Source organism: Anomaloglossus baeobatrachus, chromosome 7, assembly GCF_048569485.1.
Source record: "Anomaloglossus baeobatrachus isolate aAnoBae1 chromosome 7, aAnoBae1.hap1, whole genome shotgun sequence".
Taxonomy (NCBI): Eukaryota; Metazoa; Chordata; class Amphibia; order Anura; family Aromobatidae; genus Anomaloglossus; species Anomaloglossus baeobatrachus.
In genome coordinates, this window is record NC_134359.1 from 205,098,714 (window position 1) to 205,116,166 (window position 17,453).

Sequence of the window (17,453 nt, forward strand, 5' to 3'; positions counted from 1 at the left end):
TTGCCAGAAGCTCATACACAATCTTTAGTGAAATTGCACAGACTTGTCAAAATCCTCATTAGATCACATCATCTGGCTACAGACTCTTCCTGTAGACGAGCTGCCGAGTGGTTATGGCGTATGACTACTAATCCATTGTGCTCTGCATGCATGGTTTTTGAATCCCATACTTGTTGAAGTTACCTTCATCTCCAATGTTGAAACTCTAAATTATCTTTTTCAGCCCAAGCAGTGAGTATTTCCAGCATTTCCTGTTCAAGAAGGCTGCTATCAAACTTTTCTAACATTTCAGTCTGGCAAAAGTAAACCCACTGTTTTCATTTGGCATGCTTGATGCCATCCTACATTGGCTGACATCTTCTTCCTTTTGAGTACTTTGACAACACAGATTTAGAATCTCTCCATTGCACTATCTAAGGAAGGGATATGAGAAAGACAAGTTTGACTTTATAGTATTTTTACAAGGAAAGTACACTGTTAAACATAGAAACTTCAGTACTGAGGCTATGAAAAGAAGGCACTGCTGAGATTCGAACTCAGGATCTCCTGTTTACGAGACAGGCGCTTTAACCAACTAAGCCACAGCACCACTTTGTGTAAGGGTAGAAAAGCACTACTGGTAGAGTCGCCCTCACCTCATGTCTTTCAGTGTCCTTGAATGTCTAGAGATAGACGACTTATGCAAATTCTTTCTTTACTGGACTAATTTTTAGGGCTTCAATAGTGACAAAAAATACAATCTTTATTGAATTACTGATATTAAAACCCTAAACTTTGGTTAATCTCTGATAAAGTTTGAGCTTGTCCAACTCTTGACATAATCCACTGTTGTAGATATGATAAGAGCCACTTTGCCAGAAGCTCATACACAATCTTTAGTGAAATTGCACAGACTTGTCAAAATCCTCATTAGATCACATCATCTGGCTACAGACTCTTCCTGTAGACGAGCTGCCGAGTGGTTATGGCGTATGACTACTAATCCATTGTGCTCTGCATGCATGGTTTTTGAATCCCATACTTGTTGAAGTTACCTTCATCTCCAATGTTGAAACTCTAAATTATCTTTTTCAGCCCAAGCAGTGAGTATTTCCAGCATTTCCTGTTCAAGAAGGCTGCTATCAAACTTTTCTAACATTTCAGTCTGGCAAAAGTAAACCCACTGTTTTCATTTGGCATGCTTGATGCCATCCTACATTGGCTGACATCTTCTTCCTTTTGAGTACTTTGACAACACAGATTTAGAATCTCTCCATTGCACTATCTAAGGAAGGGATATGAGAAAGACAAGTTTGACTTTATAGTATTTTTACAAGGAAAGTACACTGTTAAACATAGAAACTTCAGTACTGAGGCTATGAAAAGAAGGCACTGCTGAGATTCGAACTCAGGATCTCCTGTTTACGAGACAGGCGCTTTAACCAACTAAGCCACAGCACCACTTTGTGTAAGAGTAGAAAAGCACTACTGGTAGAGTCGCCCTCACCTCATGTCTTTCAGTGTCCTTGAATGTCTAGAGATAGACGACTTATGCAAATTCTTTCTTTACTGGACTAATTTTTAGGGCTTCAATAGTGACAAAAAATACAATCTTTCTTGAATTACTGATATTAAAACCCTAAACTTTGGTTAATCTCTGATAAAGTTTGAGCTTGTCCAACTCTTGACATAATCCACTGTTGTAGATATGATAAGAGCCACTTTGCCAGAAGCTCATACACAATCTTTAGTGAAATTGCACAGACTTGTCAAAATCCTCATTAGATCACATCATCTGGCTACAGACTCTTCCTGTAGACGAGCTGCCGAGTGGTTATGGCGTATGACTACTAATCCATTGTGCTCTGCATGCATGGTTTTTGAATCCCATACTTGTTGAAGTTACCTTCATCTCCAATGTTGAAACTCTAAATTATCTTTTTCAGCCCAAGCAGTGAGTATTTCCAGCATTTCCTGTTCAAGAAGGCTGCTATCAAACTTTTCTAACATTTCAGTCTGGCAAAAGTAAACCCACTGTTTTCATTTGGCATGCTTGATGCCATCCTACATTGGCTGACATCTTCTTCCTTTTGAGTACTTTGACAACACAGATTTAGAATCTCTCCATTGCACTATCTAAGGAAGGGATATGAGAAAGACAAGTTTGACTTTATAGTATTTTTACAAGGAAAGTACACTGTTAAACATAGAAACTTCAGTACTGAGGCTATGAAAAGAAGGCACTGCTGAGATTCGAACTCAGGATCTCCTGTTTACGAGACAGGCGCTTTAACCAACTAAGCCACAGCACCACTTTGTGTAAGGGTAGAAAAGCACTACTGGTAGAGTCGCCCTCACCTCATGTCTTTCAGTGTCCTTGAATGTCTAGAGATAGACGACTTATGCAAATTCTTTCTTTACTGGACTAATTTTTAGGGCTTCAATAGTGACAAAAAATACAATCTTTATTGAATTACTGATATTAAAACCCTAAACTTTGGTTAATCTCTGATAAAGTTTGAGCTTGTCCAACTCTTGACATAATCCACTGTTGTAGATATGATAAGAGCCACTTTGCCAGAAGCTCATACACAATCTTTAGTGAAATTGCACAGACTTGTCAAAATCCTCATTAGATCACATCATCTGGCTACAGACTCTTCCTGTAGACGAGCTGCCGAGTGGTTATGGCGTATGACTACTAATCCATTGTGCTCTGCATGCATGGTTTTTGAATCCCATACTTGTTGAAGTTACCTTCATCTCCAATGTTGAAACTCTAAATTATCTTTTTCAGCCCAAGCAGTGAGTATTTCCAGCATTTCCTGTTCAAGAAGGCTGCTATCAAACTTTTATAACATTTCAGTCTGGCAAAAGTAAACCCACTGTTTTCATTTGGCATGCTTGATGCCATCCTACATTGGCTGACATCTTCTTCCTTTTGAGTACTTTGACAACACAGATTTAGAATCTCTCCATTGCACTATCTAAGGAAGGGATATGAGAAAGACAAGTTTGACTTTATAGTATTTTTACAAGGAAAGTACACTGTTAAACATAGAAACTTCAGTACTGAGGCTATGAAAAGAAGGCACTGCTGAGATTCGAACTCAGGATCTCCTGTTTACGAGACAGGCGCTTTAACCAACTAAGCCACAGCACCACTTTGTGTAAGAGTAGAAAAGCACTACTGGTAGAGTCGCCCTCACCTCATGTCTTTCAGTGTCCTTGAATGTCTAGAGATAGACGACTTATGCAAATTCTTTCTTTACTGGACTAATTTTTAGGGCTTCAATAGTGACAAAAAATACAATCTTTCTTGAATTACTGATATTAAAACCCTAAACTTTGGTTAATCTCTGATAAAGTTTGAGCTTGTCCAACTCTTGACATAATCCACTGTTGTAGATATGATAAGAGCCACTTTGCCAGAAGCTCATACACAATCTTTAGTGAAATTGCACAGACTTGTCAAAATCCTCATTAGATCACATCATCTGGCTACAGACTCTTCCTGTAGACGAGCTGCCGAGTGGTTATGGCGTATGACTACTAATCCATTGTGCTCTGCATGCATGGTTTTTGAATCCCATACATGTTGAAGTTACCTTCATCTCCAATGTTGAAACTCTAAATTATCTTTTTCAGCCCAAGCAGTGAGTATTTCCAGCATTTCCTGTTCAAGAAGGCTGCTATCAAACTTTTCTAACATTTCAGTCTGGCAAAAGTAAACCCACTGTTTTCATTTGGCATGCTTGATGCCATCCTACATTGGCTGACATCTTCTTCCTTTTGAGTACTTTGACAACACAGATTTAGAATCTCTCCATTGCACTATCTAAGGAAGGGATATGAGAAAGACAAGTTTGACTTTATAGTATTTTTACAAGGAAAGTACACTGTTAAACATAGAAACTTCAGTACTGAGGCTATGAAAAGAAGGCACTGCTGAGATTCGAACTCAGGATCTCCTGTTTACGAGACAGGCGCTTTAACCAACTAAGCCACAGCACCACTTTGTGTAAGGGTAGAAAAGCACTACTGGTAGAGTCGCCCTCACCTCATGTCTTTCAGTGTCCTTGAATGTCTAGAGATAGACGACTTATGCAAATTCTTTCTTTACTGGACTAATTTTTAGGGCTTCAATAGTGACAAAAAATACAATCTTTATTGAATTACTGATATTAAAACCCTAAACTTTGGTTAATCTCTGATAAAGTTTGAGCTTGTCCAACTCTTGACATAATCCACTGTTGTAGATATGATAAGAGCCACTTTGCCAGAAGCTCATACACAATCTTTAGTGAAATTGCACAGACTTGTCAAAATCCTCATTAGATCACATCATCTGGCTACAGACTCTTCCTGTAGACGAGCTGCCGAGTGGTTATGGCGTATGACTACTAATCCATTGTGCTCTGCATGCATGGTTTTTGAATCCCATACTTGTTGAAGTTACCTTCATCTCCAATGTTGAAACTCTAAATTATCTTTTTCAGCCCAAGCAGTGAGTATTTCCAGCATTTCCTGTTCAAGAAGGCTGCTATCAAACTTTTATAACATTTCAGTCTGGCAAAAGTAAACCCACTGTTTTCATTTGGCATGCTTGATGCCATCCTACATTGGCTGACATCTTCTTCCTTTTGAGTACTTTGACAACACAGATTTAGAATCTCTCCATTGCACTATCTAAGGAAGGGATATGAGAAAGACAAGTTTGACTTTATAGTATTTTTACAAGGAAAGTACACTGTTAAACATAGAAACTTCAGTACTGAGGCTATGAAAAGAAGGCACTGCTGAGATTCGAACTCAGGATCTCCTGTTTACGAGACAGGCGCTTTAACCAACTAAGCCACAGCACCACTTTGTGTAAGAGTAGAAAAGCACTACTGGTAGAGTCGCCCTCACCTCATGTCTTTCAGTGTCCTTGAATGTCTAGAGATAGACGACTTATGCAAATTCTTTCTTTACTGGACTAATTTTTAGGGCTTCAATAGTGACAAAAAATACAATCTTTCTTGAATTACTGATATTAAAACCCTAAACTTTGGTTAATCTCTGATAAAGTTTGAGCTTGTCCAACTCTTGACATAATCCACTGTTGTAGATATGATAAGAGCCACTTTGCCAGAAGCTCATACACAATCTTTAGTGAAATTGCACAGACTTGTCAAAATCCTCATTAGATCACATCATCTGGCTACAGACTCTTCCTGTAGACGAGCTGCCGAGTGGTTATGGCGTATGACTACTAATCCATTGTGCTCTGCATGCATGGTTTTTGAATCCCATACATGTTGAAGTTACCTTCATCTCCAATGTTGAAACTCTAAATTATCTTTTTCAGCCCAAGCAGTGAGTATTTCCAGCATTTCCTGTTCAAGAAGGCTGCTATCAAACTTTTCTAACATTTCAGTCTGGCAAAAGTAAACCCACTGTTTTCATTTGGCATGCTTGATGCCATCCTACATTGGCTGACATCTTCTTCCTTTTGAGTACTTTGACAACACAGATTTAGAATCTCTCCATTGCACTATCTAAGGAAGGGATATGAGAAAGACAAGTTTGACTTTATAGTATTTTTACAAGGAAAGTACACTGTTAAACATAGAAACTTCAGTACTGAGGCTATGAAAAGAAGGCACTGCTGAGATTCGAACTCAGGATCTCCTGTTTACGAGACAGGCGCTTTAACCAACTAAGCCACAGCACCACTTTGTGTAAGGGTAGAAAAGCACTACTGGTAGAGTCGCCCTCACCTCATGTCTTTCAGTGTCCTTGAATGTCTAGAGATAGACGACTTATGCAAATTCTTTCTTTACTGGACTAATTTTTAGGGCTTCAATAGTGACAAAAAATACAATCTTTATTGAATTACTGATATTAAAACCCTAAACTTTGGTTAATCTCTGATAAAGTTTGAGCTTGTCCAACTCTTGACATAATCCACTGTTGTAGATATGATAAGAGCCACTTTGCCAGAAGCTCATACACAATCTTTAGTGAAATTGCACAGACTTGTCAAAATCCTCATTAGATCACATCATCTGGCTACAGACTCTTCCTGTAGACGAGCTGCCGAGTGGTTATGGCGTATGACTACTAATCCATTGTGCTCTGCATGCATGGTTTTTGAATCCCATACTTGTTGAAGTTACCTTCATCTCCAATGTTGAAACTCTAAATTATCTTTTTCAGCCCAAGCAGTGAGTATTTCCAGCATTTCCTGTTCAAGAAGGCTGCTATCAAACTTTTCTAACATTTCAGTCTGGCAAAAGTAAACCCACTGTTTTCATTTGGCATGCTTGATGCCATCCTACATTGGCTGACATCTTCTTCCTTTTGAGTACTTTGACAACACAGATTTAGAATCTCTCCATTGCACTATCTAAGGAAGGGATATGAGAAAGACAAGTTTGACTTTATAGTATTTTTACAAGGAAAGTACACTGTTAAACATAGAAACTTCAGTACTGAGGCTATGAAAAGAAGGCACTGCTGAGATTCGAACTCAGGATCTTCCTGTTTACGAGACAGGCGCTTTAACCAACTAAGCCACAGCACCACTTTGTGTAAGAGTAGAAAAGCACTACTGGTAGAGTCGCCCTCACCTCATGTCTTTCAGTGTCCTTGAATGTCTAGAGATAGACGACTTATGCAAATTCTTTCTTTACTGGACTAATTTTTAGGGCTTCAATAGTGACAAAAAATACAATCTTTCTTGAATTACTGATATTAAAACCCTAAACTTTGGTTAATCTCTGATAAAGTTTGAGCTTGTCCAACTCTTGACATAATCCACTGTTGTAGATATGATAAGAGCCACTTTGCCAGAAGCTCATACACAATCTTTAGTGAAATTGCACAGACTTGTCAAAATCCTCATTAGATCACATCATCTGGCTACAGACTCTTCCTGTAGACGAGCTGCCGAGTGGTTATGGCGTATGACTACTAATCCATTGTGCTCTGCATGCATGGTTTTTGAATCCCATACATGTTGAAGTTACCTTCATCTCCAATGTTGAAACTCTAAATTATCTTTTTCAGCCCAAGCAGTGAGTATTTCCAGCATTTCCTGTTCAAGAAGGCTGCTATCAAACTTTTCTAACATTTCAGTCTGGCAAAAGTAAACCCACTGTTTTCATTTGGCATGCTTGATGCCATCCTACATTGGCTGACATCTTCTTCCTTTTGAGTACTTTGACAACACAGATTTAGAATCTCTCCATTGCACTATCTAAGGAAGGGATATGAGAAAGACAAGTTTGACTTTATAGTATTTTTACAAGGAAAGTACACTGTTAAACATAGAAACTTCAGTACTGAGGCTATGAAAAGAAGGCACTGCTGAGATTCGAACTCAGGATCTCCTGTTTACGAGACAGGCGCTTTAACCAACTAAGCCACAGCACCACTTTGTGTAAGGGTAGAAAAGCACTACTGGTAGAGTCGCCCTCACCTCATGTCTTTCAGTGTCCTTGAATGTCTAGAGATAGACGACTTATGCAAATTCTTTCTTTACTGGACTAATTTTTAGGGCTTCAATAGTGACAAAAAATACAATCTTTATTGAATTACTGATATTAAAACCCTAAACTTTGGTTAATCTCTGATAAAGTTTGAGCTTGTCCAACTCTTGACATAATCCACTGTTGTAGATATGATAAGAGCCACTTTGCCAGAAGCTCATACACAATCTTTAGTGAAATTGCACAGACTTGTCAAAATCCTCATTAGATCACATCATCTGGCTACAGACTCTTCCTGTAGACGAGCTGCCGAGTGGTTATGGCGTATGACTACTAATCCATTGTGCTCTGCATGCATGGTTTTTGAATCCCATACTTGTTGAAGTTACCTTCATCTCCAATGTTGAAACTCTAAATTATCTTTTTCAGCCCAAGCAGTGAGTATTTCCAGCATTTCCTGTTCAAGAAGGCTGCTATCAAACTTTTCTAACATTTCAGTCTGGCAAAAGTAAACCCACTGTTTTCATTTGGCATGCTTGATGCCATCCTACATTGGCTGACATCTTCTTCCTTTTGAGTACTTTGACAACACAGATTTAGAATCTCTCCATTGCACTATCTAAGGAAGGGATATGAGAAAGACAAGTTTGACTTTATAGTATTTTTACAAGGAAAGTACACTGTTAAACATAGAAACTTCAGTACTGAGGCTATGAAAAGAAGGCACTGCTGAGATTCGAACTCAGGATCTCCTGTTTACGAGACAGGCGCTTTAACCAACTAAGCCACAGCACCACTTTGTGTAAGAGTAGAAAAGCACTACTGGTAGAGTCGCCCTCACCTCATGTCTTTCAGTGTCCTTGAATGTCTAGAGATAGACGACTTATGCAAATTCTTTCTTTACTGGACTAATTTTTAGGGCTTCAATAGTGACAAAAAATACAATCTTTCTTGAATTACTGATATTAAAACCCTAAACTTTGGTTAATCTCTGATAAAGTTTGAGCTTGTCCAACTCTTGACATAATCCACTGTTGTAGATATGATAAGAGCCACTTTGCCAGAAGCTCATACACAATCTTTAGTGAAATTGCACAGACTTGTCAAAATCCTCATTAGATCACATCATCTGGCTACAGACTCTTCCTGTAGACGAGCTGCCGAGTGGTTATGGCGTATGACTACTAATCCATTGTGCTCTGCATGCATGGTTTTTGAATCCCATACATGTTGAAGTTACCTTCATCTCCAATGTTGAAACTCTAAATTATCTTTTTCAGCCCAAGCAGTGAGTATTTCCAGCATTTCCTGTTCAAGAAGGCTGCTATCAAACTTTTCTAACATTTCAGTCTGGCAAAAGTAAACCCACTGTTTTCATTTGGCATGCTTGATGCCATCCTACATTGGCTGACATCTTCTTCCTTTTGAGTACTTTGACAACACAGATTTAGAATCTCTCCATTGCACTATCTAAGGAAGGGATATGAGAAAGACAAGTTTGACTTTATAGTATTTTTACAAGGAAAGTACACTGTTAAACATAGAAACTTCAGTACTGAGGCTATGAAAAGAAGGCACTGCTGAGATTCGAACTCAGGATCTCCTGTTTACGAGACAGGCGCTTTAACCAACTAAGCCACAGCACCACTTTGTGTAAGGGTAGAAAAGCACTACTGGTAGAGTCGCCCTCACCTCATGTCTTTCAGTGTCCTTGAATGTCTAGAGATAGACGACTTATGCAAATTCTTTCTTTACTGGACTAATTTTTAGGGCTTCAATAGTGACAAAAAATACAATCTTTCTTGAATTACTGATATTAAAACCCTAAACTTTGGTTAATCTCTGATAAAGTTTGAGCTTGTCCAACTCTTGACATAATCCACTGTTGTAGATATGATAAGAGCCACTTTGCCAGAAGCTCATACATAATCTTTAGTGAAATTGCACAGACTTGTCAAAATCCTCATTAAATCACATCAGCTGGCTACAGACTCTTCCTGTAGACGAGCTGCCGAGTGGTTATGGCGTATGACTACTAATCCATTGTGCTCTGCATGCATGGTTTTTGAATCCCATACTTGTTGAAGTTACCTTCATCTCCAATGTTGAAACTCTAAATTATCTTTTTCAGCCCAAGCAGTGAGTATTTCCAGCATTTCCTGTTCAAGAAGGCTGCTATCAAACTTTTCTAACATTTCAGTCTGGCAAAAGTAAACCCACTGTTTTCATTTGGCATGCTTGATGCCATCCTACATTGGCTGACATCTTCTTCCTTTTGAGTACTTTGACAACACAGATTTAGAATCTCTCCATTGCACTATCTAAGGAAGGGATATGAGAAAGACAAGTTTGACTTTATAGTATTTTTACAAGGAAAGTACACTGTTAAACATAGAAACTTCAGTACTGAGGCTATGAAAAGAAGGCACTGCTGAGATTCGAACTCAGGATCTCCTGTTTACGAGACAGGCGCTTTAACCAACTAAGCCACAGCACCACTTTGTGTAAGAGTAGAAAAGCACTACTGGTAGAGTCGCCCTCACCTCATGTCTTTCAGTGTCCTTGAATGTCTAGAGATAGACGACTTATGCAAATTCTTTCTTTACTGGACTAATTTTTAGGGCTTCAATAGTGACAAAAAATACAATCTTTCTTGAATTACTGATATTAAAACCCTAAACTTTGGTTAATCTCTGATAAAGTTTGAGCTTGTCCAACTCTTGACATAATCCACTGTTGTAGATATGATAAGAGCCACTTTGCCAGAAGCTCATACACAATCTTTAGTGAAATTGCACAGACTTGTCAAAATCCTCATTAGATCACATCATCTGGCTACAGACTCTTCCTGTAGACGAGCTGCCGAGTGGTTATGGCGTATGACTACTAATCCATTGTGCTCTGCATGCATGGTTTTTGAATCCCATACATGTTGAAGTTACCTTCATCTCCAATGTTGAAACTCTAAATTATCTTTTTCAGCCCAAGCAGTGAGTATTTCCAGCATTTCCTGTTCAAGAAGGCTGCTATCAAACTTTTCTAACATTTCAGTCTGGCAAAAGTAAACCCACTGTTTTCATTTGGCATGCTTGATGCCATCCTACATTGGCTGACATCTTCTTCCTTTTGAGTACTTTGACAACACAGATTTAGAATCTCTCCATTGCACTATCTAAGGAAGGGATATGAGAAAGACAAGTTTGACTTTATAGTATTTTTACAAGGAAAGTACACTGTTAAACATAGAAACTTCAGTACTGAGGCTATGAAAAGAAGGCACTGCTGAGATTCGAACTCAGGATCTCCTGTTTACGAGACAGGCGCTTTAACCAACTAAGCCACAGCACCACTTTGTGTAAGGGTAGAAAAGCACTACTGGTAGAGTCGCCCTCACCTCATGTCTTTCAGTGTCCTTGAATGTCTAGAGATAGACGACTTATGCAAATTCTTTCTTTACTGGACTAATTTTTAGGGCTTCAATAGTGACAAAAAATACAATCTTTATTGAATTACTGATATTAAAACCCTAAACTTTGGTTAATCTCTGATAAAGTTTGAGCTTGTCCAACTCTTGACATAATCCACTGTTGTAGATATGATAAGAGCCACTTTGCCAGAAGCTCATACACAATCTTTAGTGAAATTGCACAGACTTGTCAAAATCCTCATTAGATCACATCATCTGGCTACAGACTCTTCCTGTAGACGAGCTGCCGAGTGGTTATGGCGTATGACTACTAATCCATTGTGCTCTGCATGCATGGTTTTTGAATCCCATACTTGTTGAAGTTACCTTCATCTCCAATGTTGAAACTCTAAATTATCTTTTTCAGCCCAAGCAGTGAGTATTTCCAGCATTTCCTGTTCAAGAAGGCTGCTATCAAACTTTTCTAACATTTCAGTCTGGCAAAAGTAAACCCACTGTTTTCATTTGGCATGCTTGATGCCATCCTACATTGGCTGACATCTTCTTCCTTTTGAGTACTTTGACAACACAGATTTAGAATCTCTCCATTGCACTATCTAAGGAAGGGATATGAGAAAGACAAGTTTGACTTTATAGTATTTTTACAAGGAAAGTACACTGTTAAACATAGAAACTTCAGTACTGAGGCTATGAAAAGAAGGCACTGCTGAGATTCGAACTCAGGATCTCCTGTTTACGAGACAGGCGCTTTAACCAACTAAGCCACAGCACCACTTTGTGTAAGAATAGAAAAGCACTACTGGTAGAGTCGCCCTCACCTCATGTCTTTCAGTGTCCTTGAATGTCTAGAGATAGACGACTTATGCAAATTCTTTCTTTACTGGACTAATTTTTAGGGCTTCAATAGTGACAAAAAATACAATCTTTATTGAATTACTGATATTAAAACCCTAAACTTTGGTTAATCTCTGATAAAGTTTGAGCTTGTCCAACTCTTGACATAATCCACTGTTGTAGATATGATAAGAGCCACTTTGCCAGAAGCTCATACACAATCTTTAGTGAAATTGCACAGACTTGTCAAAATCCTCATTAGATCACATCATCTGGCTACAGACTCTTCCTGTAGACGAGCTGCCGAGTGGTTATGGCGTATGACTACTAATCCATTGTGCTCTGCATGCATGGTTTTTGAATCCCATACTTGTTGAAGTTACCTTCATCTCCAATGTTGAAACTCTAAATTATCTTTTTCAGCCCAAGCAGTGAGTATTTCCAGCATTTCCTGTTCAAGAAGGCTGCTATCAAACTTTTCTAACATTTCAGTCTGGCAAAAGTAAACCCACTGTTTTCATTTGGCATGCTTGATGCCATCCTACATTGGCTGACATCTTCTTCCTTTTGAGTACTTTGACAACACAGATTTAGAATCTCTCCATTGCACTATCTAAGGAAGGGATATGAGAAAGACAAGTTTGACTTTATAGTATTTTTACAAGGAAAGTACACTGTTAAACATAGAAACTTCAGTACTGAGGCTATGAAAAGAAGGCACTGCTGAGATTCGAACTCAGGATCTCCTGTTTACGAGACAGGCGCTTTAACCAACTAAGCCACAGCACCACTTTGTGTAAGGGTAGAAAAGCACTACTGGTAGAGTCGCCCTCACCTCATGTCTTTCAGTGTCCTTGAATGTCTAGAGATAGACGACTTATGCAAATTCTTTCTTTACTGGACTAATTTTTAGGGCTTCAATAGTGACAAAAAATACAATCTTTATTGAATTACTGATATTAAAACCCTAAACTTTGGTTAATCTCTGATAAAGTTTGAGCTTGTCCAACTCTTGACATAATCCACTGTTGTAGATATGATAAGAGCCACTTTGCCAGAAGCTCATACACAATCTTTAGTGAAATTGCACAGACTTGTCAAAATCCTCATTAGATCACATCATCTGGCTACAGACTCTTCCTGTAGACGAGCTGCCGAGTGGTTATGGCGTATGACTACTAATCCATTGTGCTCTGCATGCATGGTTTTTGAATCCCATACTTGTTGAAGTTACCTTCATCTCCAATGTTGAAACTCTAAATTATCTTTTTCAGCCCAAGCAGTGAGTATTTCCAGCATTTCCTGTTCAAGAAGGCTGCTATCAAACTTTTCTAACATTTCAGTCTGGCAAAAGTAAACCCACTGTTTTCATTTGGCATGCTTGATGCCATCCTACATTGGCTGACATCTTCTTCCTTTTGAGTACTTTGACAACACAGATTTAGAATCTCTCCATTGCACTATCTAAGGAAGGGATATGAGAAAGACAAGTTTGACTTTATAGTATTTTTACAAGGAAAGTACACTGTTAAACATAGAAACTTCAGTACTGAGGCTATGAAAAGAAGGCACTGCTGAGATTCGAACTCAGGATCTCCTGTTTACGAGACAGGCGCTTTAACCAACTAAGCCACAGCACCACTTTGTGTAAGAATAGAAAAGCACTACTGGTAGAGTCGCCCTCACCTCATGTCTTTCAGTGTCCTTGAATGTCTAGAGATAGACGACTTATGCAAATTCTTTCTTTACTGGACTAATTTTTAGGGCTTCAATAGTGACAAAAAATACAATCTTTCTTGAATTACTGATATTAAAACCCTAAACTTTGGTTAATCTCTGATAAAGTTTGAGCTTGTCCAACTCTTGACATAATCCACTGTTGTAGATATGATAAGAGCCACTTTGCCAGAAGCTCATACATAATCTTTAGTGAAATTGCACAGACTTGTCAAAATCCTCATTAAATCACATCAGCTGGCTACAGACTCTTCCTGTAGACGAGCTGCCGAGTGGTTATGGCGTATGACTACTAATCCATTGTGCTCTGCATGCATGGTTTTTGAATCCCATACTTGTTGAAGTTACCTTCATCTCCAATGTTGAAACTCTAAATTATCTTTTTCAGCCCAAGCAGTGAGTATTTCCAGCATTTCCTGTTCAAGAAGGCTGCTATCAAACTTTTCTAACATTTCAGTCTGGCAAAAGTAAACCCACTGTTTTCATTTGGCATGCTTGATGCCATCCTACATTGGCTGACATCTTCTTCCTTTTGAGTACTTTGACAACACAGATTTAGAATCTCTCCATTGCACTATCTAAGGAAGGGATATGAGAAAGACAAGTTTGACTTTATAGTATTTTTACAAGGAAAGTACACTGTTAAACATAGAAACTTCAGTACTGAGGCTATGAAAAGAAGGCACTGCTGAGATTCGAACTCAGGATCTCCTGTTTACGAGACAGGCGCTTTAACCAACTAAGCCACAGCACCACTTTGTGTAAGAATAGAAAAGCACTACTGGTAGAGTCGCCCTCACCTCATGTCTTTCAGTGTCCTTGAATGTCTAGAGATAGACGACTTATGCAAATTCTTTCTTTACTGGACTAATTTTTAGGGCTTCAATAGTGACAAAAAATACAATCTTTCTTGAATTACTGATATTAAAACCCTAAACTTTGGTTAATCTCTGATAAAGTTTGAGCTTGTCCAACTCTTGACATAATCCACTGTTGTAGATATGATAAGAGCCACTTTGCCAGAAGCTCATACATAATCTTTAGTGAAATTGCACAGACTTGTCAAAATCCTCATTAAATCACATCAGCTGGCTACAGACTCTTCCTGTAGACGAGCTGCCGAGTGGTTATGGCGTATGACTACTAATCCATTGTGCTCTGCATGCATGGTTTTTGAATCCCATACTTGTTGAAGTTACCTTCATCTCCAATGTTGAAACTCTAAATTATCTTTTTCAGCCCAAGCAGTGAGTATTTCCAGCATTTCCTGTTCAAGAAGGCTGCTATCAAACTTTTCTAACATTTCAGTCTGGCAAAAGTAAACCCACTGTTTTCATTTGGCATGCTTGATGCCATCCTACATTGGCTGACATCTTCTTCCTTTTGAGTACTTTGACAACACAGATTTAGAATCTCTCCATTGCACTATCTAAGGAAGGGATATGAGAAAGACAAGTTTGACTTTATAGTATTTTTACAAGGAAAGTACACTGTTAAACATAGAAACTTCAGTACTGAGGCTATGAAAAGAAGGCACTGCTGAGATTCGAACTCAGGATCTCCTGTTTACGAGACAGGCGCTTTAACCAACTAAGCCACAGCACCACTTTGTGTAAGGGTAGAAAAGCACTACTGGTAGAGTCGCCCTCACCTCATGTCTTTCAGTGTCCTTGAATGTCTAGAGATAGACGACTTATGCAAATTCTTTCTTTACTGGACTAATTTTTAGGGCTTCAATAGTGACAAAAAATACAATCTTTATTGAATTACTGATATTAAAACCCTAAACTTTGGTTAATCTCTGATAAAGTTTGAGCTTGTCCAACTCTTGACATAATCCACTGTTGTAGATATGATAAGAGCCACTTTGCCAGAAGCTCATACACAATCTTTAGTGAAATTGCACAGACTTGTCAAAATCCTCATTAGATCACATCATCTGGCTACAGACTCTTCCTGTAGACGAGCTGCCGAGTGGTTATGGCGTATGACTACTAATCCATTGTGCTCTGCATGCATGGTTTTTGAATCCCATACTTGTTGAAGTTACCTTCATCTCCAATGTTGAAACTCTAAATTATCTTTTTCAGCCCAAGCAGTGAGTATTTCCAGCATTTCCTGTTCAAGAAGGCTGCTATCAAACTTTTCTAACATTTCAGTCTGGCAAAAGTAAACCCACTGTTTTCATTTGGCATGCTTGATGCCATCCTACATTGGCTGACATCTTCTTCCTTTTGAGTACTTTGACAACACAGATTTAGAATCTCTCCATTGCACTATCTAAGGAAGGGATATGAGAAAGACAAGTTTGACTTTATAGTATTTTTACAAGGAAAGTACACTGTTAAGCATAGAAACTTCAGTACTGAGGCTATGAAAAGAAGGCACTGCTGAGATTCGAACTCAGGATCTCCTGTTTACGAGACAGGCGCTTTAACCAACTAAGCCACAGCACCACTTTGTGTAAGAATAGAAAAGCACTACTGGTAGAGTCGCCCTCACCTCATGTCTTTCAGTGTCCTTGAATGTCTAGAGATAGACGACTTATGCAAATTCTTTCTTTACTGGACTAATTTTTAGGGCTTCAATAGTGACAAAAAATACAATCTTTCTTGAATTACTGATATTAAAACCCTAAACTTTGGTTAATCTCTGATAAAGTTTGAGCTTGTCCAACTCTTGACATAATCCACTGTTGTAGATATGATAAGAGCCACTTTGCCAGAAGCTCATACATAATCTTTAGTGAAATTGCACAGACTTGTCAAAATCCTCATTAAATCACATCAGCTGGCTACAGACTCTTCCTGTAGACGAGCTGCCGAGTGGTTATGGCGTATGACTACTAATCCATTGTGCTCTGCATGCATGGTTTTTGAATCCCATACTTGTTGAAGTTACCTTCATCTCCAATGTTGAAACTCTAAATTATCTTTTTCAGCCCAAGCAGTGAGTATTTCCAGCATTTCCTGTTCAAGAAGGCTGCTATCAAACTTTTCTAACATTTCAGTCTGGCAAAAGTAAACCCACTGTTTTCATTTGGCATGCTTGATGCCATCCTACATTGGCTGACATCTTCTTCCTTTTGAGTACTTTGACAACACAGATTTAGAATCTCTCCATTGCACTATCTAAGGAAGGGATATGAGAAAGACAAGTTTGACTTTATAGTATTTTTACAAGGAAAGTACATTGTTAAACATAGAAACTTCTGTAAGAGGCTATGAAAAGAAGGCACTGCTGAGATTCGAACTCAGGATCTCCTGTTTACGAGACAGGCGCTTTAACCAACTAAGCCACAGCACCACTTTGTGTAAGAGTAGAAAAGCACTACTGGTAGAGTCGCCCTCACCTCATGTCTTTCAGTGTCCTTGAATGTCTAGAGATAGACGACTTATGCAAATTCTTTCTTTACTGGACTAATTTTTAGGGCTTCAATAGTGACAAAAAATACAATCTTTCTTGAATTACTGATATTAAAACCCTAAACTTTGGTTAATCTCTGATAAAGTTTGAGCTTGTCCAACTCTTGACATAATCCACTGTTGTAGATATGATAAGAGCCACTTTGCCAGAAGCTCATACACAATCTTTAGTGAAATTGCACAGACTTGTCAAAATCCTCATTAGATCACATCATCTGGCTACAGACTCTTCCTGTAGACGAGCTGCCGAGTGGTTATGGCGTATGACTACTAATCCATTGTGCTCTGCATGCATGGTTTTTGAATCCCATACTTGTTGAAGTTACCTTCATCTCCAATGTTGAAACTCTAAATTATCTTTTTCAGCCCAAGCAGTGAGTATTTCCAGCATTTCCTGTTCAAGAAGGCTGCTATCAAACTTTTCTAACATTTCAGTCTGGCAAAAGTAAACCCACTGTTTTCATTTGGCATGCTACATTGGCTGACATCTTCTTCCTTTTGAGTACTTTGACAACACAGATTTAGAATCTCTCCATTGCACTATCTAAGGAAGGGATATGAGAAAGACAAGTTTGA

At 38.6% G+C, this 17,453-nt stretch overlaps 20 non-coding genes across 20 annotated transcripts; all 20 read right to left on the reverse strand.

The window, feature by feature from the left end:
• Positions 1–515: 515 nt before the first annotated feature.
• On the reverse strand, positions 516–589 carry TRNAT-CGU (transfer RNA threonine (anticodon CGU)). Its single transcript has one exon. It is a non-coding gene; the product is annotated as a tRNA-Thr (tRNA).
• Positions 590–1,366: 777 nt separating this feature from the next.
• Positions 1,367–1,440, reverse strand: TRNAT-CGU (transfer RNA threonine (anticodon CGU)). Its single transcript has one exon. It is a non-coding gene; the product is annotated as a tRNA-Thr (tRNA).
• Positions 1,441–2,217: 777 nt separating this feature from the next.
• On the reverse strand, positions 2,218–2,291 carry TRNAT-CGU (transfer RNA threonine (anticodon CGU)). The gene has a single exon. It is a non-coding gene; the product is annotated as a tRNA-Thr (tRNA).
• Positions 2,292–3,068: 777 nt separating this feature from the next.
• TRNAT-CGU (transfer RNA threonine (anticodon CGU)) lies at positions 3,069–3,142 on the reverse strand. Its single transcript has one exon. It is a non-coding gene; the product is annotated as a tRNA-Thr (tRNA).
• Positions 3,143–3,919: 777 nt separating this feature from the next.
• Positions 3,920–3,993, reverse strand: TRNAT-CGU (transfer RNA threonine (anticodon CGU)). The gene has a single exon. It is a non-coding gene; the product is annotated as a tRNA-Thr (tRNA).
• A 777-nt stretch (positions 3,994–4,770) lies between these two features.
• On the reverse strand, positions 4,771–4,844 carry TRNAT-CGU (transfer RNA threonine (anticodon CGU)). Its single transcript has one exon. It is a non-coding gene; the product is annotated as a tRNA-Thr (tRNA).
• A 777-nt stretch (positions 4,845–5,621) lies between these two features.
• Positions 5,622–5,695, reverse strand: TRNAT-CGU (transfer RNA threonine (anticodon CGU)). Its single transcript has one exon. It is a non-coding gene; the product is annotated as a tRNA-Thr (tRNA).
• A 777-nt stretch (positions 5,696–6,472) lies between these two features.
• TRNAT-CGU (transfer RNA threonine (anticodon CGU)) lies at positions 6,473–6,547 on the reverse strand. The gene has a single exon. It is a non-coding gene; the product is annotated as a tRNA-Thr (tRNA).
• A 777-nt stretch (positions 6,548–7,324) lies between these two features.
• Positions 7,325–7,398, reverse strand: TRNAT-CGU (transfer RNA threonine (anticodon CGU)). The gene has a single exon. It is a non-coding gene; the product is annotated as a tRNA-Thr (tRNA).
• A 777-nt stretch (positions 7,399–8,175) lies between these two features.
• Positions 8,176–8,249, reverse strand: TRNAT-CGU (transfer RNA threonine (anticodon CGU)). The gene has a single exon. It is a non-coding gene; the product is annotated as a tRNA-Thr (tRNA).
• A 777-nt stretch (positions 8,250–9,026) lies between these two features.
• Positions 9,027–9,100, reverse strand: TRNAT-CGU (transfer RNA threonine (anticodon CGU)). Its single transcript has one exon. It is a non-coding gene; the product is annotated as a tRNA-Thr (tRNA).
• A 777-nt stretch (positions 9,101–9,877) lies between these two features.
• TRNAT-CGU (transfer RNA threonine (anticodon CGU)) lies at positions 9,878–9,951 on the reverse strand. The gene has a single exon. It is a non-coding gene; the product is annotated as a tRNA-Thr (tRNA).
• A 777-nt stretch (positions 9,952–10,728) lies between these two features.
• Positions 10,729–10,802, reverse strand: TRNAT-CGU (transfer RNA threonine (anticodon CGU)). The gene has a single exon. It is a non-coding gene; the product is annotated as a tRNA-Thr (tRNA).
• A 777-nt stretch (positions 10,803–11,579) lies between these two features.
• Positions 11,580–11,653, reverse strand: TRNAT-CGU (transfer RNA threonine (anticodon CGU)). Its single transcript has one exon. It is a non-coding gene; the product is annotated as a tRNA-Thr (tRNA).
• Positions 11,654–12,430: 777 nt separating this feature from the next.
• On the reverse strand, positions 12,431–12,504 carry TRNAT-CGU (transfer RNA threonine (anticodon CGU)). The gene has a single exon. It is a non-coding gene; the product is annotated as a tRNA-Thr (tRNA).
• A 777-nt stretch (positions 12,505–13,281) lies between these two features.
• On the reverse strand, positions 13,282–13,355 carry TRNAT-CGU (transfer RNA threonine (anticodon CGU)). The gene has a single exon. It is a non-coding gene; the product is annotated as a tRNA-Thr (tRNA).
• Positions 13,356–14,132: 777 nt separating this feature from the next.
• TRNAT-CGU (transfer RNA threonine (anticodon CGU)) lies at positions 14,133–14,206 on the reverse strand. Its single transcript has one exon. It is a non-coding gene; the product is annotated as a tRNA-Thr (tRNA).
• Positions 14,207–14,983: 777 nt separating this feature from the next.
• TRNAT-CGU (transfer RNA threonine (anticodon CGU)) lies at positions 14,984–15,057 on the reverse strand. The gene has a single exon. It is a non-coding gene; the product is annotated as a tRNA-Thr (tRNA).
• A 777-nt stretch (positions 15,058–15,834) lies between these two features.
• On the reverse strand, positions 15,835–15,908 carry TRNAT-CGU (transfer RNA threonine (anticodon CGU)). Its single transcript has one exon. It is a non-coding gene; the product is annotated as a tRNA-Thr (tRNA).
• A 776-nt stretch (positions 15,909–16,684) lies between these two features.
• TRNAT-CGU (transfer RNA threonine (anticodon CGU)) lies at positions 16,685–16,758 on the reverse strand. Its single transcript has one exon. It is a non-coding gene; the product is annotated as a tRNA-Thr (tRNA).
• Between the last annotated feature and the right edge of the window lie 695 nt (positions 16,759–17,453).